At 45.5% G+C, this 21799-nt stretch overlaps 1 long non-coding RNA gene across 1 annotated transcript in view; it reads right to left on the bottom strand.

The window, feature by feature from the left end:
• LOC138672095 (uncharacterized) overlaps positions 1-20433 on the bottom strand; it is a 67110-nt gene extending 46677 nt beyond the window's left edge. The window contains exons 1-2 of the long non-coding RNA XR_011319573.1: positions 20228-20433; positions 18452-18620 (exon numbers count right to left, since the gene is read on the bottom strand). This is a non-coding gene — a long non-coding RNA (uncharacterized lncRNA). The remainder of the gene's footprint in view (positions 1-18451; positions 18621-20227) is intronic.
• Positions 20434-21799: the final 1366 nt, after the last annotated feature.

Here is a 21799-nt window from a genome sequence, read left to right on the forward strand (position 1 = left end):
CTGCATGCCGGGGTCCTGAACTTAGTAGTAAAGGAGAAGGAGACATTTTGTGCGCAAGAGTCGTCATCCCAGAGAAGCTAAAGGAGCAGGTATAAAGGAGCAAGTAAGGGAGCAGCTATAGCTCCTGGATATAACAAACCACTGCATCCACTTAAGATAACTGTGTGATAAGGATTTTGCATATCATCAGAAGTTGAAGCTCAGCAGTCTCTGCACTTTTTATATATCGGCATTACTATACTGGAAAGCAACTGTGATTGCTGTATAGACATTGAATCTCGGTTAAATCACCATTTATCTGGATGTACCTGTCTGTTATCAACAGCCCCTCTGGCCTACCTGTTTTTTGGACTATTTGGAGTGCACCACATTACTTCACACTGCCAGGAGGCAGAGGTTAACTTTATTTTCTTTTATTTTTTTCAGTGCCATAGCGAATTGGTAACATTCACATACAGTAGCATATTACATTACATGGTGACTGCAATGTATTAAAAGGCTAAAAGCATTGATGGAAGTGCTTCTTAGGCTTCTTTCACACTTCCGTCTTTGAGCTCCCGTCGAAATCCGTCGACTTTTGAAAAAACAAGATCCTGCAAATTTTTCTGCGGGATCCTGTATTTTCCCATAGACTTGCATGAGCGACGGATCGTGACGGATTGCCATCCGTTTCATCCGTCGTGCATTGGATCCGTTGGAAAATTGCTGTCTGTCAGGCGGAGAAAACGTTCAGAGGAACGTTTTTTTTCTGCAAGTCGGAAAATCGCTCCGCAACGGGTCCTGCGCTGCCCGTCGTTGGCTATAATGGAAGCCTACGGACGCAGGATCCGTCGCTGACCGTCAAAAACAGGAATCCGGTTTTTGTATTCTGAGCATGCCTGGAATGATTTTGTAGTCAGAGGAATATCTCTCCTTCTCTCTCTCCAGACATTCAAATTCAGGCAGCGCCTAATTCGACGCATCCGTCAGGACACAGGATGCACTGCATCCGTTTTCACTATTTTTAAGACATCCGTCGATACGTCGCATCGTAGCATTCTGATGGCTGCCTGCCGACGGAAGTGTGAAAGAAGCCTTAGGCTCCTCTATTTAATGAAACCAATTTAGGGTATACCTTCATTGAAAATAATAGTCTATTAAACTTGCCTATACAGTTGAAATAAAAATGCCATGAGTCATTGTCCCAGAAAGAAGGCGGGGGAATGGTGGAGCAGCGGGTCACAGAGGCAGGAGTTGGCGGCTGCAGCTAAAACCTGTGCCCACTGCTAAAGAGAAATTAATATTCACTGTGCTGGCAATGTGCTGGCAGTTACAGCCGCAGCCGCTGACTTCCAGCACCATACATACAAGGAGAGGGATAAGGAGCCATGCATACAGGGATGGGGAACCATGCATGCAAGGACAGGGATGGGAAACCATGCATACAAAGATGGGGGATAAGGAACCATACATGCAAGGATGGGGATAAGGAGCCATGCTTACAGGGACAGGGAGCATGCCTACAAGGACAGGGATAGGGGGCCATGCATACCAGGATAGGGACGGGGAGAGCCATGCACACCTGGATAGGGATGAGGGGACAATGCATACCCAGCTTATACAAGAGTCAATAAGTTTTCCCAGTTTTTCGTGGCAAAGTTAGGTACCTCGGCTTATACTAAGGTTGGCTTATACTCGAATATATACGATATACAGGAGTGCTGTACACCAGAATCCCTGATGGTAAAACAACAATCTTTTGGCATCTGCTGTGAAAATAGGTCCCTATATGTTTTACATGTACGCTGCAAGTTACTTTGTGCCTACACCAAGCATGAGGCATTAAAACAACATAAACATAGTATATCCCTACAATAGTGCCCCGTAAAGTGTTGTCCATTTGATTTTTCGTATATAGTTAATATTTATTTTTTATCTGGATGGTTACCAGGGGTGAGACAGACTCTTTTAGAGATCAAAGCAGTTGGCTCTAGAATGTGCTCCACCACCCTTGGCTCCAAAAGTTCAGCTTGATAGATGTTTGTTGTTCCTTTTCCAACTAATACATATTATTTTTAGTTATACTTTGACACATTGATTGGAAAATACACTTAACATTTTTTAAATAATGAACATTTTCCTAGGCAATCACCTACCCAACCAAATGCTGTTCCCACTCATGCCTGTAAGTACATTAGGCTTTCATCACTGAGGGAGATTCAAGAAAAAACATAACTTTAAGGCAGATTGACTACAGAGATTGATATTTGCAGGCAAACAGTCATCCACTGTGCCCCAATTACGAATGGACTCTGTTCAGTTGACAGTGATAGATGGAGGGCTGCTGTGTAAGTGTAGCACTCACTATTCTTCTTCTGTTCCCTTTGAATGAACCTTTTCATAACCAATATTGTAAGATTGCCAAATTGGTCTTAGTTATACGTTTATTTATATGTTCTTGTACTTTAACAATATTGTTGTTTATTTTGCATGTAAGGTAAAATGTATGACCTCCATTTACAAAACATGGAGTAAAGATGTATACTTTTAAAGGAACCCATTGAGTTATCTTAGAGACTACTCATAGTTTAATTGTTCTTGCCTGTACATAATGTATGTATTTTATGACATACTGTGTGCATCATTTTGTGCAGTTTTCTTGCTGCATAAACAATGGATTGTGATATTCTGCAGCATTAAAGGTTAGGGATGCTATGACTGACTGTAGGAAAGATGGTCTTCTTGACGGTCAGCCACAAAGAGAAAGACTGCTTTAATTTCTTAATGTTTTTTCTTTATCCAGGAAACGTATATGATATATTTGGCATGTACGTATATTATAGAGGCTTTTGTTGAAAACGTGCTAGGTTACTTTAGTCAGTCCTATAAATTTAGTAGCATCTTAGGGGGTGCACGCGTGTGGGGTCAGGCACACGCATCCCTGTAGCAAAGCATCACGCAGCTAAGCATCGAGACACCGCAGTTATTTCAATGGCAGTTAGTCATGGCAGGAGTCAGGACCCCACTCTATGTATGTCTCTTTTGGGTATGTCTGCTGAATAAGCACTTCTTATTACTTGGACCTAACTTTTCTATTAACCCATCTTACTCTTTCATCATGTTTACATATGCCCTTACAGTGTTTACTCCACTAATCCTCACTTCTTCCCTATCCACAAACCCCAGGACCCTCTAACCAAATAATCATCTCCCCTTCCCTCTTTCCTCCCCACCTTTCCTCCTCTGCTGACCTGCTCCTCAACCTGAAATCTGTCCTAATAAAACAAGTCGGCCACTCTCCTTTTCCCACCTGCTCTCCCTTTGTCCGCTTCTCCTCATTGCTGGCAACATATCTCCCAACCCTGGACCCCCACAGCTCATACCTCCCATTACTACCCCTTCCTACCACTCCCTATCTAATATGAACTACCACAATCTTTCCAACATTAAACCCGTGCCCCTGACGCACCCCCCCCCCTGCTCCCTCTCTCTGTAGCACTCTGGAATGCCTGCTCAATCTGAAATAAGCTTCATGTGATTCATGACCTTTTTCTCTCTCACAAGCTTGCCTTCCTCGGCATCTCAGAAACATGGCTAACACCCTCTGACACTGCCTCCCCTGCTGCGCTGTGTTACGGCAGCCTCCACTTCACCCACACCCCTCGCTCTGGCCACAGACATGGTGGAGGAGTGGGTCTTCTTTCTTCAAACTGCACCTTTAACCCAATCCCACCTCTACCCTCCCTTATCCTCTCCTCTTTTGAAGTCCACTCTGTCCGCATCTACTCTTCATCCAACCTCCAAGTGGCCATCATATACCGACCTCTGGGCCTGGCCACTGCCTTTATTGACCAATTCTACACCTGGCTTCTTCACTTTCTCTCTGTTGACCATTCCCACCATCATCATGGGTGACTTCAACATCCCCACTGATACCCTTCAGTCAACAGCCTCTAAACTTCTGCTCTTACTTCATCTTTTGGACTTACTCAGTGGTCCTCCGCAGCCACCCACAGAGACGGACATACACTAGACCTAGTCTTCACCCGTCTCTGCTCTCTATCTACCTTGATCATCTCCCCTCCCCCTCTATCCGACCACTATCTGCTCACCTTCTCATCCCTGTCCTCCTCACCGGTCACCCATGTCCAGCAACATTCGCACCCCCGCAGAAACCGAGGGAAGGGTGAGTTGAATATTATAAACTTGTCCTCTTATGATTTATCAGCTGCTGAGGTTTCCTTACTTTCTAAGGGATTATCATTTTCTCCAATGAATACCCTGGATAAATTTGAATTAACAAAAGATTTATATCTGTTTTGTAGACAACTGACCTTTAAGTTGCTTTATCAGAATCCATCTGTAATGGATGGTTTAACAGATGCGGATAGACAACTACTCCGGGATTTGACGGAGTTGCTGGATGAAAACGAGAACAATCAAGGTAGGCGGAAATTTAGTGGGAGATTGCCTTCACAGGCTACTCCGTCTTTCTCACTGTTCCCAGCTATACAAATCTTTTTTGATAAGACAAATAGGGATATCCAGAACCTGAAAGTTGATAGCCATGGCCACAATAATTTGACTAAAAGTACCGTCACACTCAGTGACGCTGCAGCGATATAGACAATGAGCCGATCGCTGCAGCATCGCTGTTTAGGTCGCTGTAGAGACGTCAAACACAGCAGCTCCAGAGCGATGCAGGAGCGATCCTGTGACATAACGGCGACTCACTTATCGTTGTAGCTGTTTGTTAGCTCCATGTAAAACATTGCTGGCATCGTTGTTTTTGCTGTCAAACACGACGATACACGCCGACCTGACGACCAAATAAAGTTCTGGACTTCTAGCTACGACCAGCGATATCACAGCAGGATCCAGATCGCTGCTGCATGTCAAACACAACGATATCGCTATCCAGGACGCTGCAACGTCACGGATCGTTGTCGTTCTCGTTGTAAAGTTTCTGAGTGTGAAGGTACCTTAAGGATGAGAGACGGGCTTTATCTAAATTGAAATCCAATTACCTTTTTAAGATTAAGGAGGCGGACAAGGGTGGCAACATTGTGCTGTGGCCTAAAGATATGTATTGTTTGGAAGCCAAACGGCAATTGGGCAATCCACAGCACTATGTTGCCCTACCTTCTGATCTGACATTGGTCTTTAAATCAAGTTTGGTCAAGTTATTGTCCAATGCATACTCCTGGAACATTATAGACAAAAAGGAATTTGACTTTTTGACGGTTAAGCATCCAGTGGTGCCAACATTCTACATGCTGCCCAAAGTCCACAAGTCTGTGTCCAACCCCCCGGGCAGACCTATTGTCTCGGGGATCGGGGGTTTATATGAAAAACCATGTATATATTTGGACTTTTTCTTGCAGCCTATCGTTCTCAAGTTGGATTCTTATATTCGTGATTCGTCATTTTTGATACAACTGGACCCCTTGAAAATACCTGACAACACCATCCTTGCAACACTTGAAGTTGAGGCACTTTATACGAACATTAAGCATAATTTAGGTATTTCAGCCGTGGCTTACTTTTTGGATAAATTTTCCACAGGGGATAGAGGTCACGATTTGTTTATCTTGGACCTCTTGAGAGTAGTACTGGAGAAAAATTACTTTATATTTGATAGGGTTTTTTACAAGCAATTGTCAGGCATCGCTATGGGGGCAAGATGTGCGCCCTCATATGCAAATCTGTTTATGGGGTGATGGGAGGAGACGCAGGTCAAGAAAAATGAGTTATTCTGTAAGAATGTCCTTAAATGGGACCGATTTATTGATGATGTTATTATCTTATGGGCAGGTTCGGCTGAAGAAATGGAGCTTTTTGTTGAGGAGCTGTTGTGAATTCTGTTGTCGAACTCCCTCCTGTGGTCGTGAATGGTACTTCGGCGAGTTCTGTCTATGGGCTCCCTCTGGTGGCTATGAGTGAAGCTGCTGCTTCTGAGGTTCCTTACACAGGTGACGTGGTTTATCCTTTGGTTGGCTGCTCTATTTAACTCCTCTCAGATCGTTACTCCATGCCAGCTGTCAATGTTTTTGCATTGGTTCAGTTCGCTCCTGGATCTCTCTGGTGACCTGCCTTCTCCTGCAGAAGCTAAGTTCCTGATAGTCATTATTTGTTCACCGTTTTCTTGTCCAGCTGGTTATCATGATTTTGTCCTGCTAGCTGGAAGCTCTGGGATGCAGAGTGGCTCCTCCGCACCGTGAGTCGCTGCGGAGGTCTTTTTTGCACACTCTGTGTGGTCTTTTGTAGGTTTTTGTGCTGATCCCAAAGTTACCTTTCCTATCCTCTGTCTATTTAGTAAGTCTGGCCTCCCTTTGCTGAAACCTGTTTCATCTCTGCGTTTGTGACTTCCATCTTTACTCACAGTCAATATATGTGGGGGGCTTCCTTTACCTTTGGGGAATTTCCCTGAGGCAAGGTAGGCTTTATTTTCTATCTCTAGGGCTAGCTAGTCCTTAGGCTGTGACGAGGCGCCTAGGGAGCTTCAGGAGCGCTCCACGGCTATTTTTAGTGTGTGCGATAGGATTAGGGCTTGCGGTCAGCAGAGCTCCCACATCCCAGAGCTCGTACTGTATGAGGTTTAACTATCAGGTCATTCCGGGTGCTCCTAACCACCAGGTCATAACAGGAGCTTAATGATAATTGTTGGAATATTAAGCTGACTTCCCACTTCTCCAATAGTTTGGTGGACTTTCTTGACCTGAAGATCATGATCCAAGGCAATCGGATTAACACCACCCTTTTTGTAAAAATACAGCTACAAATAATGTACTGCACTACTCCAGTTTCCATCCAAATCACCTCCGGAATTGTGTTCCCAAGGAACAATTTTTATGCCTAAGGAGGAATTGTAGTTTGTTGTCTGACTTTTCAGGATGAATCGAGATTACTCATGGACCGTTTCCGGGAGCGGGGATACCCACGCAAAATTGTTTTGAGGGCCTTTGAATATTCCCGCCAAAATTTGAGGAAAAAGGCCCTAAAAATACGAGAGACCTAATTTGACAGTGCTTAGTCTAATAACACGATATAACAACCAGTGGGGAGACATTCGTCGAATAATGGACAACAATTGGGGGATCTTGTTAAGTGATAAGCTTAAACCGCTTATCCCAAATAGACCTAGGATAGTGGCGAGAAGATCAAGAAACCTGAAGGATTCCCTCTCCAGAAGTCATTTCAAGCGTCCTATGTCTAGAACCTGTTCAGGTAATCGAATTGTTGGATCATACCCATGTGGGGGTTGCTCTATATGTCCACTAATGATATCTGATGTGGGTATTTCATTACCCTCTTTACCCTTTCAGGTGAGATCAAGATCTTTTTTAATTGCTATACACGCAATTTAATATATGCTTTGGTTTGTGGTTGCAATAAGATCTATGTAGGACATACTACTCAAGAGCTTCGACGTAGGATCCAACAGCATGTATCAAATATCACCACAGTCAAGAGTGACAGAGATAAGGGTAGCAGATCACCTCGGTGGCAGCTCATTTTCTAGATCATCATAATAGCAGCTCCAGGACACTACGGATTATGTGTTTGGAAGGGGTAACCCTAAGTATTAGGGGGGGGGAGAATAACGTATGAACTTTTGAGGAGAGAATCCCGTTGGATTTATGAACTAAACAGTCTAACAGCAGATGGTCTAAATGAGGAATTACTGTATATGGGTTTCTACAAAAGGCTATAGTGACTTTTGCCCTACTTATTTTTGTGGATTACTCTGGGTACAGTTACCTGTGTTATGGATTTGTTGGGGTATTTACTGTTTTTTTCTTATTTTCTCATTTTTTCCTGTTTTCCCTTTCCTCCGTTTTAGATCTTGCCTTCTCCTTACTATCTATATTGTTGTGAAAGGAAGACAACGCCTCCTCCTGGCTCTCATGTTTATGACGAAAGAAAGATCACACTCAAACTCACACCTCACCACCTGTGCGCTTGACCCCATCCCATACAACCTCCACCCCAAGCTCACCACCACTCTTATCCAATCCCTAACCAACCTCTTCAACCTATCACTAACTTCTGGCACCTTCCCTTCTGCTTTCAAACATGCCACAATCACGCCTATCCTTAAAAAGCCAACCCTCGATCCAACAGCTATGTCCAGCTATCACCTAATATCGCTGCTCCCATTCGCTTCCAAACTCCTGAAGCAGCATGTCCACACTGAACTTTCCTCCCACCTCTCATCTAACTTGCTCTTTGACAATCTACAATCTGGTTTTTGCCCCCATCACTCAACTGAGACAGCCCTTACCAAAATCACTAACAACCTACTTACAGCCAAAGCTAATGGACAATACTCTGTACTCCTCCTAGACCTGTCCTCTACTTTCGACACAGTTGACCACTTCCTCCTACTACAGATCCTCTCCTCCCTTGGCATCAAAGACCCCGCCCTATCCTGGATCTCCTCATACCTTTCCAACCGCACATTCAGCGTCTCCCACTCCCTCATTACCTCCTCATCTCACCCTCTGTCTGTTGGAGCCCCTCAATGCTCTGTTCTAGGACCCCTACTCTTCTCAATCTATACACTCGGCCTGGGACAACTCATAAAGTCTCATGGATTCCAGTACCACCTTTATGCTGATGACACTCTGATCTACCTTTCTGGCCAAGACGTCACCTCCCTGCTGTTCAGAATCCCGGAGTGTCTATCAGCCATATCCTCCTTCTCCTCTCGCTAACTTGAACTCAATGTGGACAAATCTGAACTCATCATTTCCTCCATCTCATAGGTCTTCCTTACCTGACCTATCTATCGCAGTGAAGGACATCACGCTTTCCCCCGTACTGGAAGTCGGCTGCCTCGATGTAACCTGTTGTGAATTCTGTTGTCAAACTCCCTCCTGTGGTCGTGAATGGTACTTCGGCGAGTTCTGTCTATGGGCTCCCTCTGGTGGCTATGAGTGAAGCTGCTGCTTCTGAGGTTCCTTACACAGGTGACGTGGGTTATCCTTTGGTTGGCTGCTCTATTTAACTCCTCTCAGATCGTTACTCCATGCCAGCTGTCAATGTTTTTGCATTGGTTCAGTTCGCTCCTGGATCTCTCTGGTGACCTGCCTTCTCCTGCAGAAGCTAAGTTCCTGATAGTCATTATTTGTTCATTGTTTTCTTGTCCAGCTGGTTATCATGATTTTGCCTTGCTAGCTGGTAGCTCTGGGATGCAGAGTGGCTCCTCCGCACCGTGAGTCGGTGCGGAGGTCTTTTTTGCACACTCTGCGTGGTCTTTTGTAGGTTTTTGTGCTGATCGCAAAGTTACCTTTCCTATCCTCTGTCTATTTAGTAAGTCTGGCCTCCCTTTGCTGAAACCTGTTTCATCTCTGCGTTTGTGACTTCCATCTTTACTCACAGTCAATATATGTGGGGGGCTTCCTTTACCTTTGGGGAATTTCCCTGAGGCAAGGTAGGCTTTATTTTCTATCTCTAGGGCTAGCTAGATCTTAGACTGTGACGAGGCACCTAGGGAGCGTCAGGAGCGCTCCACGGCTATTTTTAGTGTGTGTGATAGGATTAGGGCTTGCAGTCAGCAGAGCTCCCACATCCCAGAGCTCGTCCTGTATGAGGTTTAACTATTAGGTCATTCCGGGTGCTCCTAACCACCAGGTCACAACAGTACAGCTGGCCCAAAGTATTAATGCATCTCAATAGAGGGATAAGAGAACTTCTGAGACCATTTTTTTTTCTTTGCACTGTGTTTTGTCTTTCTTTTCCCCTAGACCTTTGGGTGGTTCAGGACACAGGTGTAGATATGGACATTCAAGGTCTGTCCTCTTGTGTGGATCATCTCACTGAAAGAGCAAAAAAAGGGGAAGAAGCCAGCGCAGCCTAAGGTTAAGACGCAATAATGTCTGTCTGGACCTGGTCAACCTTTATCCTCGCTTGCCTACTCTGGCGCCATGGGGGTGACTCAGTAATGCTCCAGGTACAGCATGCTTTTAATGTGGTCTTGCTTTTAGTTCATTTAGGAGTCCTTTATGGCACAGCGAATATAAAAAACGTAGTGTAGGACTGCCCCAATATGAGATTGCCGTGAAGAGGCGGGGTGGCTCAAAGAATTGATCAATTGTTTGCTAAATGTCTCATTTTGAAAATACAGTTAGAAATTAATATGTGCATTTGCACTTTATGTATTGCGTCTTAACCTTAGGCTGCGCTGGCTTCTCCCCTTTTTTGCTCTATCTCACTGAAAGGGTGCAAAAGATTCAAGATTTTGTGGTTCAGAATCCTATGTTAGAGCCTAGAATTCCTATTCCTGACTTATTTTCTGGGGATAGATCTAGGTTCTTGAATTTCAAAAATAATTGTAAACTGTTTCTAGCTTTGAAACCCCGCTCCTCTGGGGACCCCGTTCAACAGGTAAAAATCATTATTTCTTTGTTGCGTGGTGACCCTCAAGACTGGGCATTTTCCCTTGCGCCAGGAGATCCTGCATTGCGTGATGTTGATGCGTTTTTTCTGGTGCTTGGATTGCTTTATGATGAACCAAATTCAGTGGATCAGGCAGAGAAAATCTTGCTGGCTTTGTGTCAGGGTCAGGATGAAGCGGAGGTGTACTGTCAGAAGTTTAGGAAGTGGTCTGTGCTTACTCAGTGGAATGAATGTGCCCTGGCGGCAATTTTCAGAAAGGGTCTTTCTGAAGCCCTTAAGGATGTCATGGTGGGATTTCCCACGCCTGCTGGTCTGAATGAGTCTATGTCTTTGGCCATTCAGATCGATCGGCGCATGCGTGAGCGCAAAGCTGTGCACCATCTGGCGGTATTCTCTGAGCATAGGCCTGAGCCTATGCAGTGTGATAGGACTTTGACCAGAGCTGAATGGCAAGAACACAGACGTCTGAATGGGCTGTGTTTCTACTGTGGTGATTCCACTCATGCTATCTCTGATTGTCCTAAGCGCACTAAGCGGTTCGCTAGGTCTGCCACCATTGGTACGGTACAATCTAAATTTCTTTTGTCCGTTACTCTGATTTGCTCTCTGTCGTCCTATTCTGTAATGGCATTTGTGGATTCAGGCGCTGCCCTGAATTTGAAGGACTTGGAGTTTGCCAGGCGCTGTGGTTTTTTCTTGGAGCCCTTGCAGTGTCCTATTCCATTGAGAGGAATTGATGCTACGCCTTTGGCCAAGAATAAACCTCAGTACTGGACTCAATTGACCATGTGCATGGCTCCTGCACATCAGGAGGATATTCGCTTTTTGGTGTTGCATAATCTGCATGATGTGGTCGTTTTGGGGTTGCCATGGCTACAGGTCCATAATCCAGTGTTGGATTGGAAAGCTATGTCTGTTTCCAGCTGGGGTTGTCAGGGGGTACATGGTGATGTTCCATTGCTGTCAACTTCGCCCTCCACTCCTTCTGAAGTCCCTGAGTTTTTATCAGATTACCGGGATGTATTTGAAGAGCCCAAATCTGGTGCCCTACCTCCTCATAGGGATTGCGACTGTGCTATTAATTTGATTCCTGGTAGTAAGTTTCCTAAGGGTCGTCTGTTTAATTTATCTGTACCAGAGCACGCAGCTATGCGGAGTTATATAAAGGAATCCTTGGAGAAGGGTCATATTCGTCCGTCGTCGTCACCATTGGGAGCAGGGTTCTTTTTTATGGCCAAGAAGGATGGTTCTTTGAGACCTTGTATTGATTACCGCCTTCTTAACAAGATCACAGTCAAATTTCAGTATCCTTTGCCGCTGCTGTCTGATTTATTTGCTCGGATTAAGGGGGCTAGTTGGTTCACCAAGATAGATCTTCGTGGTGCGTATAATCTTGTGCGAATTAAACAGGGTGATGAATGGAAAACGGCATTTAATACGCCCGAGGGCCATTTTGAGTACCTGGTTATGCCATTCGGGCTTTCTAATGCTCCATCTGTGTTTCAGTCCTTTATGCATGACATCTTCCAAGAGTACCTGGATAGATTCATGATTGTATACTTGGATGACATTTTGGTCTTTTCGGATGATTGGGAGTCTCATGTGAAGCAGGTCAGAATGGTGTTCCAGGTCCTTCGTGCAAATTCCTTGTTTGTGAAGGGGTCAAAGTGTCTCTTTGGAGTTCAGAAGGTTTCATTTTTGGGTTTCATTTTTTCCCCTTCTACTATCGAGATGGAGCCTGTTAAAGTTCAGGCCATTCACGATTGGACTCAGCCGACATCTGTGAAGAGCTTGCAGAAATTCCTGGGCTTTGCTAATTTTTATCGTCGCTTCATCGCTAATTTTTCCAGTATTGCTAAACCGTTGATTGATTTGACCAAGAAGGGTGCTGATGTGGTCAATTGGTCCTCTGCGGCTGTAGAGGCTTTTCAGGAATTGAAGCGTCGTTTTGCTTCTGCCCCTGTGTTGTGCCAGCCAGATGTTTCGCTCCCTTTTCAGGTTGAGGTTGATGCTTCTGAAATTGGAGCAGGGGCTGTTTTGTCGCAAAGAAGTTCTGATGGCTCGGTGATGAAACCCTGTGCCTTCTTTTCTAGAAAATTCTCGCCTGCTGAGCGCAATTATGATGTGGGCAATCGGGAGTTGTTGGCCATGAAGTGGGCATTCGAGGAGTGGCGACATTGGCTTGAAGGAGCTAAACATCGCGTGGTGGTCTTGACGGATCACATGAATTTGACTTATCTCGAGTCTGCCAAACGGTTGAATCCTACACAGGCTCGATGGTCGCTCTTTTTCTCCCGTTTTGATTTTGTGGTTTCATACCTTCCGGGATCTAAGAATGTGAAGGCTGACGCCCTGTCAAGGAGTTTTGTGCCTGACTCTCCGGGTGTTCCGGAGCCGGCGGGTATTCTTAAAGAGGGGGTAATTTTGTCTGCCATCTCCCCTGATTTGCGGCGGGTGCTGCAGAAGTTTCAGGCTGATAGACCTGACCGTTGTCCTACGGAGAAACTGTTTGTCCCTGATAGATGGACTAGTAGAGTTATCTCTGAGGTTCATTGTTCGGTGTTGGCTGGTCATCCTGGAATCTTTGGTACCAGAGATTTGGTGGCTAGATCCTTTTGGTGGCCTTCTTTGTCACGGGATGTGCGTTCTTTTGTGCAGTCCTGTGGGACTTGTGCTCGGGCTAAGCCCTGCTGTTCTCATGCCAGTGGGTTGCTTTTGCCCTTGCCGATCCCGAAGAGGCCCTGGACGCATATTTCCATGGATTTTATTTCTGATCTCCCTGTTTCTCAAAAGATGTCGGTCATATGGGTGGTTTGTGATCGCTTCTCTAAGATGGTCCATTTGGTACCCTTATCTAAATTGCCTTCCTCCTCTGATTTGGTGCCATTGTTTTTCCAGCATGTGGTTCGTTTGCATGGCATTCCAGAGAACATCGTCTCGGACAGAGGTTCCCAGTGTGTTTCGAGGTTTTGGCGGTCCTTTTGCGCTAAGATGGGCATTGATTTGTCTTTTTCTTCGGCTTTCCATCCTCAGACTAATGGCCAAACCGAATGAACTAATCAGACTTTGGAGACATATCTGAGATGCTTTGTTTCTGCTGATCAGGATGATTGGGTGTCCTTCTTGCCTTTGGCTGAGTTTGCCCTTAATAATCGGGCCAGCTCGGCTACTTTAGTTTCTCCTTTTTTCTGTAATTCTGGTTTCCATCCTCGTTTCTCTTCAGGGCAGGTTGAGCCTTCGGACTGTCCTGGTGTGGATGCGGTGGTGGACAGGTTGCAGCAGATTTGGACTCATGTGGTGGACAATTTGACATTGTCCCAGGAGAAGGCTCAACGTTTCGCTAACCGCCGGCGTTGTGTTGGTCCCCGACTTCGTGTTGGGGATTTGGTTTGGTTGTCATCTCGTCATGTTCCTATGAAGGTTTCCTCTCCTAAGTTTAAGCCTCGTTTCATTGGGCCATATAAGATTTCTGAAGTTCTTAATCCTGTGTCATTTCGTTTGGACCTTCCAGGTTCTTTTGCCATCCATAATGTGTTCCATAGGTCGTTGTTGCGGAGATACGTGGCGCCTATAGTTCCCTCCGTTGATCCTCCTGCCCCGGTGTTGGTCGAGGGGGAGTTGGAGTATGTGGTGGAGAAGATTTTGGATTCTCGTGTTTCGAGACGGAAACTCCAGTACCTGGTCAAGTGGAAGGGTTATGGTCAGGAAGATAATTCCTGGGTTTTTGCCTCTGATGTTCATGCTGCCGATCTTGTTCGTGCCTTTCATTTGGCTCATCCTGATCGGCCTGAGGGCTCTGGTGAGGGTTCGGTGACCCCTCCTCAAAGGGGGGTACTGTTGTGAATTCTGTTGTCAAACTCCCTCCTGTGGTCGTGAATGGTACTTTGGCGAGTTCTGTCTATGGGCTCCCTCTGGTGGCTATGAGTGAAGCTGCTGCTTCTGAGGTGCCTTACACAGGTGACGTGGGTTATTCTTTGGCTGGCTGCTCTATTTAACTCCTCTCAGATCGTTACTCCATGCCAGCTGTCAATGTTTTTGCATTGGTTCAGTTCGCTCCTGGATCTTTCTGGTGACCTGCCTTCTCCTGCAGAAGCTAAGTTCCTGATAGTCATTATTTGTTCATTGTTTTCTTGTCCAGCTGGTTATCATGATTTTGCCTTGCTAGCTGGTAGCTCTGGGATGCAGAGTGGCCCCTCCGCACCGTGAGTCGGTGCGGAGGTCTTTTTTGCACACTCTGTGTGGTCTTTTGTAGGTTTTTGTGCTGATCGCAAAGTTACCTTTCCTATCCTCTGTCTATTTAGTAAGTCTGGCCTCCCTTTGCTGAAACCTGTTTCATCTCTGCGTTTGTGACTTCCATCTTTACTCACAGTCAATATATGTGGGGGGCTTCCTTTACCTTTGGGGAATTTCTCTGAGGCAAGGTAGGCTTTATTTTCTATCTCTAGGGCTAGCTAGATCTTAGGCTGTGACGAGGCGCCTAGGGAGCGTCAGGAGCGCTCCACGGCTATTTTTAGTGTGTGTGATAGGATTAGGGCTTGCGGTCAGCAGAGCTCCCACATCCCAGAGCTCGTCCTGTATGAGGTTTAACTATCAGGTCATTCCGGGTGCTCCTAACCACCAGGTCATAACAGTAACCCTTGACTCTGCCCTGTCCTTTAAACTGCACAATCAAGCTCTTTCCACCTCCTGTCGCCTCCAGCTCAAAACTATCTCCAGAATCCATCCTTTCCACAACCGTCAATCTACTAAAATTCTTGTGCATGCCCTCATCACCTCCCGCCTTGACTACTGCAACATCCTTTTCTGTAGCCTCCCTGCTAACACCCTTGCACCTCTCCTGTCCATCCTTAACAATGCTGCCCGACTAATTCATCTCTCTCCTCACTACTCCTCCGCTTCCACCCTCTGCAAATCTCTTCACTGGCTCCCATTCCCTCAGCGTATCCAGTTCAAATTACTAATACTGACCTACAAAGTCATCCATAACCTGTCTCCTCCATATATCTCTGAACTAATCTCCCGATATCTTCCCTCACGTAATCTCCGGTCCTCCCAAGACATCCTTCTCTCCTCCACACTTATTCGCTCCTAACCTAACCCCCTCCATGACTTCTCCCGAATATCCCCATCCTCTGGAATTTTTTGCCCCAACACGTCCAACTATCAACCACATTCGGATCCTTCAGAATCCTTCTGAAAATCCACCTCTTCAGGAAAGCCTACAGCCTGCACTGACCCTGCTGCCTCCTCACCACTACCAAAGCTACCGCCTCACCAATATCGGAGCTCCTGCAACCCTCAACCTATTGTCTCCATCCCCACCATCCTGTAGAATGTAAGCCCGCAAGGGCAGGGTCCTTGCCCCTCTGTATCAGTCTGTAATTGTTAGTTTGCTTACTGTAAGTGATATCTGTAATTTGTATGTAACCCCTTCTCATGTACATCACCATGGAATCAATGGTGCTATAAAAATAAATAATAATAATTTCACGACAACATTTGCTGACATGAAAAGCGCATTGGAGTGGCTCGCGGAGGAATTGTCCAATCTCAATGATGTAGTCTGGTCTGTATTATTAATCATGTATATATATTTGTTTTTTCTTTATTCCTTCGCATTTTATGTCATTTTTTTCACATATGCTTACAGTGGAATGGCAATCAGAATTATCTTGTTTACATCCCAGGTTTAGTGCAATATCTTTATTCAATATTAAATTATATTGTCACCAATTACATAGTTACATAGTTATTAAGGTTGAAGGAAGACTATAAGTCCATCTAGTTCAACCCATAACCTAACCTAACATGCCCTAATATGTTGATCCAGAGGAAGGCAAAAAAAACCCATGTGGCAAGAGTAAGCTCCACATTGGGGAAAAAAATTCCTTCCCGACTCCACATACGGCAATCAGACTAGTTCCCTGGATCAACGCCCTATCAAGGAATCTAGTGTATATACCCTGTAACATTATACTTTTCCAGAAAGGTATCCAGTCCCCTCTTAAATTTAAGTAATGAATCACTCATTACAACATCATACGGCAGAGAGTTCCATAGTCTCACTGCTCTTACAGTAAAGAATCCGCGTCTGTTATTATGCTTAAACCTTTTTTTCCTCCAAACGCAGAGGATGCCCCCTTGTCCCTGTTTCAGGTCTATGATTAAAAAGATCATCAGAAAGGTCTTTGTACTGTCCCCTCATATATTTATACATTAAAATAAGATCACCCCTTAGTCTTTGTTTTTCCAAACTAAATAGCCCCAAGTGTAATAACCTATCTTGGTATTGAAGACCCCCCAGTCCTCTAATAACCTTGGTCGCTCTTCTCTGCACCCTCTCTAGTTCAGCTATGTCTTTCTTATACACCGGAGACCAGAACTGTGCACAGTATTCTAAGTGTGGTCGAACTAGTGACTTGTATAGAGGTAAAATTATATTCTCCTCATGAGCATCTATGCCTCTTTTAATGCATCCCATTATTTTATTTGCCTTTGTAGCAGCTGCCTGACACTGGCCACTGAATATGAGTTTGTCATCCACCCATACACCCAGGTCTTTTTCATTGACGGTTTTGCCCAGAGTTTTAGAATTAAGCACATAATTATACATCTTACTACTTATACATCTTATTCCTTCTACCCAAGAATTGTCACCAATTCAATATCTCCAAATTGTTTTATTGATTTTTATTACATGTGCTTTATCTACCTTTTTTATTTTTTGTTTATGCACTGTTAATCAATTGACTGCAGATCTCTTTCTTTTCATTAGTATATTATGTTCATTAGAGTTGAGCGACTTACTTTTTTATGATCGAGTCGGGTTTCGCGAAACCCGACTTTGTCAAAAGTCGGGTCGGGTGAAATCGGCCTATTATTGCGAAAAGTCGGGGGCCGACTGAAACACGAAACCCAATGCAAGTCAATGGGGAATCAAAGTTGGCAGTGAGTGAAGGACAGAAAAACACCTACAGTGCCCATTTTAATGCCAAAAACATCGATTCTTATTTCTTAAAGGGAAGGTGCCATAAAAAAAAAATTTTTTTCAGAAATTGTAAAAATGTAAAGAATTAATGATTACATTTTCTTAAAAAATATTATCATTTGTTTATAATTTAGTAAAATATGAAAAATAATTTGAAAAGTTTTGGAATTTCCACTTTTCAACACTAGGGGGAGCAGCTGCTGAAATTTCAGAAAAACCTAGTGTACAAATAGCTCACATTACAGCACTGCAGTAATTATGGGCGGAGTCTGCTGACCTGTGTGATGTCTCCTCCCCTTCTGGGTGTTTGCTAAGGGATTAGAGAGGATGAGATTCAGGGACCCAGTGAGCAGCCATTTTGTTGGTGACTGCAGAGTATGGCTGCCGTCACACTATCAGTATTTGGTCAGTATTTTACCTCAGTATTTGTAAGCCAAAACCAGGAGTGGAACAAATAGAGGAAAAGTATAATAGAAACATATGCACCACTTCTGCATTTATCACCCACTCCTGGATTTGGCTTACAAATACTGAGGTAAAATACTGACCAAATACTGAGCGTGGACGGCAAACCTTAGGCTACTTTCACACTAGCGATTTTGGCTGTACGGTGCAATGCGTCATTCAGGAGAAAAAACGCATCCTGCAAAGTTGTCTGCAGGATGCGTTTTTCCCCATAGACTAACATTACCGACGCATGTAACGTTTGTGCGTCGAGTCCACCATTTTCGACCGCGCATGCACGGCCGAAACTCCGCCCCCTCATGCCCAGACCTTACAATGGGGCAACGGAAGCGTCGCAAGACTGCTTCCGCTGCCCACGTCGGGCATTTCTTTCACAGCATGCGTCAGTACGACGCACTGTGAAAGGCCCGTACCGACGCTAGTGTGAAAGCAGCCTTATACTGACAAGTAGACAGTCACCATGGCAGGCAGCAAGGATTCTGGGAGATATGTGGTGGAGGGAGCAGGGTGACAGCAGCACAGAGTATTTCAGGAGAGCAGTGTGCTGGTCTATAGGGGCCCCCTGTTTGGTGCGCGGAGCAGCCAGGGATTATACATAGAGCGCTGTCTTATACACACCTGGATGGACCGTCTGCTCCACAGAAATCCAGGAAACATTTCTGAGGATTGATGGCCTGTTCTGATCCAGACTTTGCATGCAGACCCCATTCCCCTCCTCAGATCCTGTCTTCCCCATCCTGTCCTGGCAATGTGTGAAAGCGAGGCGACAGGCACAGTCGGGGTGACGCTGGGAAGGAAATGTAGCCATATAGTAACAATAAAAATGAGACCCCTCTCTTCAGCTGCTTCACCAGCCTTCCCCTGACTACACCTAACTGGAGGTCATTCTGTCCCCTCTATTACCCCAGACCCGCGTGCAGGTGCTCAGCCAGAACCACCCTAGAATGGGTCCGCTTTCTGAATATAATACTGACATACAGATCACACATAATACCGCCATGTAGATCACACATAAAACCACCATATAATTCTCACATAATACTGCCACATAGATAGATCACACATAATCCCACAATACAGTTCTCATATAATCCCGTCATATAGTTCTTATATTATTGCACCATACTGATCAAACATAATACAACCATACATATTACATATAATACTGTCATATAGATCACACATAATGCCATCATACAGGTCACACATAATAATTAGCGGCATCAAGTGTGGTCTATATGGCAGCATTATGTAAAAAATATACATTATATGGTGGCATCATGTTTGATCTATATGGCAGCAGTATGCAAAAAATATATATATGGCAACATTACGTTCCGTCCATATTACAGTATTATGTAATAGATATATCTGGCGGCATTATGTATGACCTATATGGCAGTATTATGTAATAAATATATATGGCGGTATATTTATTATGTAAAGGCAGGAAAGTTGTGAGCTATGCCCTTCTGTGACCCCCACAATTATTTATTTATTTTTTTGGGCGGGGGGGGCAATTAGACCTTATGCTATGTCGCCCTATGATTTGTATGTACGCCCCTGGTGACGATCCTCACAGCTTGTCCTGAAAGACAGCAGGCTTGGGGTGTCGGTGAGATTGAGGTGGGTTTCAGGGAGCAGGAGATGGGTGTCAGGGGGCATGGGGTGGGTCAGTGAGCTTAGGGTGGGTGTCAGGGCTCAGTCTCAGTCTTTCCTCTTCTGCTCCCTGGATCACTAGTCTCAGACCACCTGCCCTCTGCTCTGCACTGTATAGTAGGACGATCAGGCAGGAGACCTGAGGAGCTGCAGGACTACAACACTTAGGAGCTCAGTCCTGGCATGCTGGGACTTGTAGTGACACAGCAGCTAGAGCTTGCTGAGTGTCATCACCCCCTGGGTCTGCTTCCTTGTGCCAACCATAGCCCAAATGTTAGAACACTATTACTGTGCCAACCATAGCCCACCTCTTTACACTGTGCAGACCTCCCACCTGATCCATAGGTGAAGCCCCCAGGCTGCTGCCTGCCTGCACACTGATCCCCCTGCACCATGCACAGCTGCAGGCAGGGAAGGGTTAACCATTACAGGCCAGCCTGGGTGCCGCCCCTTGTAACCAGGAGGGATCCCCTGCTGCAGAGAATCATGGGGCTTCAGACTCCAGGCTGCAATCTACAGGGACAGTCACTGTGTGGGGTGATGAAGTGTTGCCACAGATCAGTGCTGCACACATAACGCTCCATGTACAGGGAGACACACTGCTGCTGCTGGGGGATTTCCTGCCCCTGGACTGAGGGAGGAAGTTTTCAGCAACACAGGGCAGGTCGGCAGTGATCGCAGCCTGTACTGTAATAAGTACAGGCTGTGATCACTGCTAATGCTGCAGATACTTACCCCAAACCCTCGCTCCCAGCAGCTTCTCCTCAACATCTTCTGTCCTCGCAGCCCACAGCAAACAAAATGGCCGCGATCTCCTCTCACAGCTCCTCTCACAGCTGTGACGTAGCAGCCCAGTGGGCGTGTCCAGGTCACAGCTGAGAGGCAGGAGGAGCGGCCTCAATGTAAGAGATGCGGTCGGGGTCCGACTGTTGGCTCCTATGTCCATGTGTGCCGTAAGTGAGGAGTGCAAGTGTCGTTCCCAGACACACACACCCCCACTAGTCAAAATGGCAGCCCCCAGTGGCACACACAAATGTCAATAAATAAAAAACTATTAAAGTAGTTAATTTAATTTTGTATTAAATAAAATTGATTGTATAATCAATAATTATTAATACAAAAATTAAAATCACGGCACCTTCACTTTAAGCTTGTCAATCTTAATTTACTTTATAATAATAGTTAGGCATTGAAAACAGGGGCTCATTTGGCTAAAGTTGTGGGGGGGTAGGGCTGGCTCAAGATTTTCGTGGGCCCGGGAAATGCGGACTATGTCACGGCAGTGGAGCAAGGAGAGGTAAGGGTATGTTCACACGTTCAGGATTACCATCCTTTTTTTTTCAGGACTGTTTTTTTAAAAAACTGCAGCTCTTGGCAGAAAACGCAGGTCCTTTTTTTGGTCCTTTTTTGTCCTTTTATGATGCGTTTTTTGATGCGTTTTTTGATCCTTTTTTTTATGCAGTTTTCTAACCCTACCCCTACCCCTATTCTAACCTTAGTGAAAAAAAAAAAAAAAATTCTTAATTTTTTTATTGTCCCTACCAATGGGGGTGACAAAGTGGGGGGGGTGTCATTTACTATTTTTTTATTTTGATCACTGAGATAGATTATATCTCAGTGATCAAAATGCACTTTGGAGCGAATCTGCCGGCCGGCAGATTCGGCGGGCGCACTGCGCATGCGCCCGCCATTTTGCAAGATGGCGGCGCCCAGGGAGAAGACGGCCGGACGGACACCGGGACGCCGGGTAAGTATAAGGGGGGGAAATTAGGGCACGGGGGGGGGCATCGGAGCACTGGGGGGGGCATTGGAGCACGGGGGGGGGGGCATCGGAGCACGGGGGGCGGGATCGGAGCACGGGGGGGCAGCCACACTCCGCCCACGCACTTCCGCCCGCTCCCCCGCACTTCCTGCTGCAGCGGTTCTGCACATCAAATCGCAGTAAAACCCGCAGATATATTTTTGATCTGCGGGTTTTACTGCGGTTTTGACCTCACAATGGAGGTCTATGGGTGCAGAACCGCTGCGGTTTAGGAAAAAGAAGTGACATGCTCCTTCTTTTTTGCCGCAGCTATTCTGCGCGGCTTTTTAAACGAAATTCCGGATCATGTGCACAGCAGTGACTGTTTTCCATAGGGTTACATTGTTATGTACCCTGCATGGAAAACAGCTGCGGAACCGCAGCGGCAAAACCGCTGCGGTTCCGCAGTAAAAAACGCACTGTGTGAACATGGCCTTAGTATTTCAACTTTGCAAGTGCTGCGATCCTGAGCAAGCAGGGGGGGCTCACTAGTTGGCACTGGCACA

The sequence above is a fragment of the Ranitomeya imitator genome, chromosome 3, assembly GCF_032444005.1.
Source record: "Ranitomeya imitator isolate aRanImi1 chromosome 3, aRanImi1.pri, whole genome shotgun sequence".
In the NCBI taxonomy this organism is placed as follows: domain Eukaryota; kingdom Metazoa; phylum Chordata; class Amphibia; order Anura; family Dendrobatidae; genus Ranitomeya; species Ranitomeya imitator.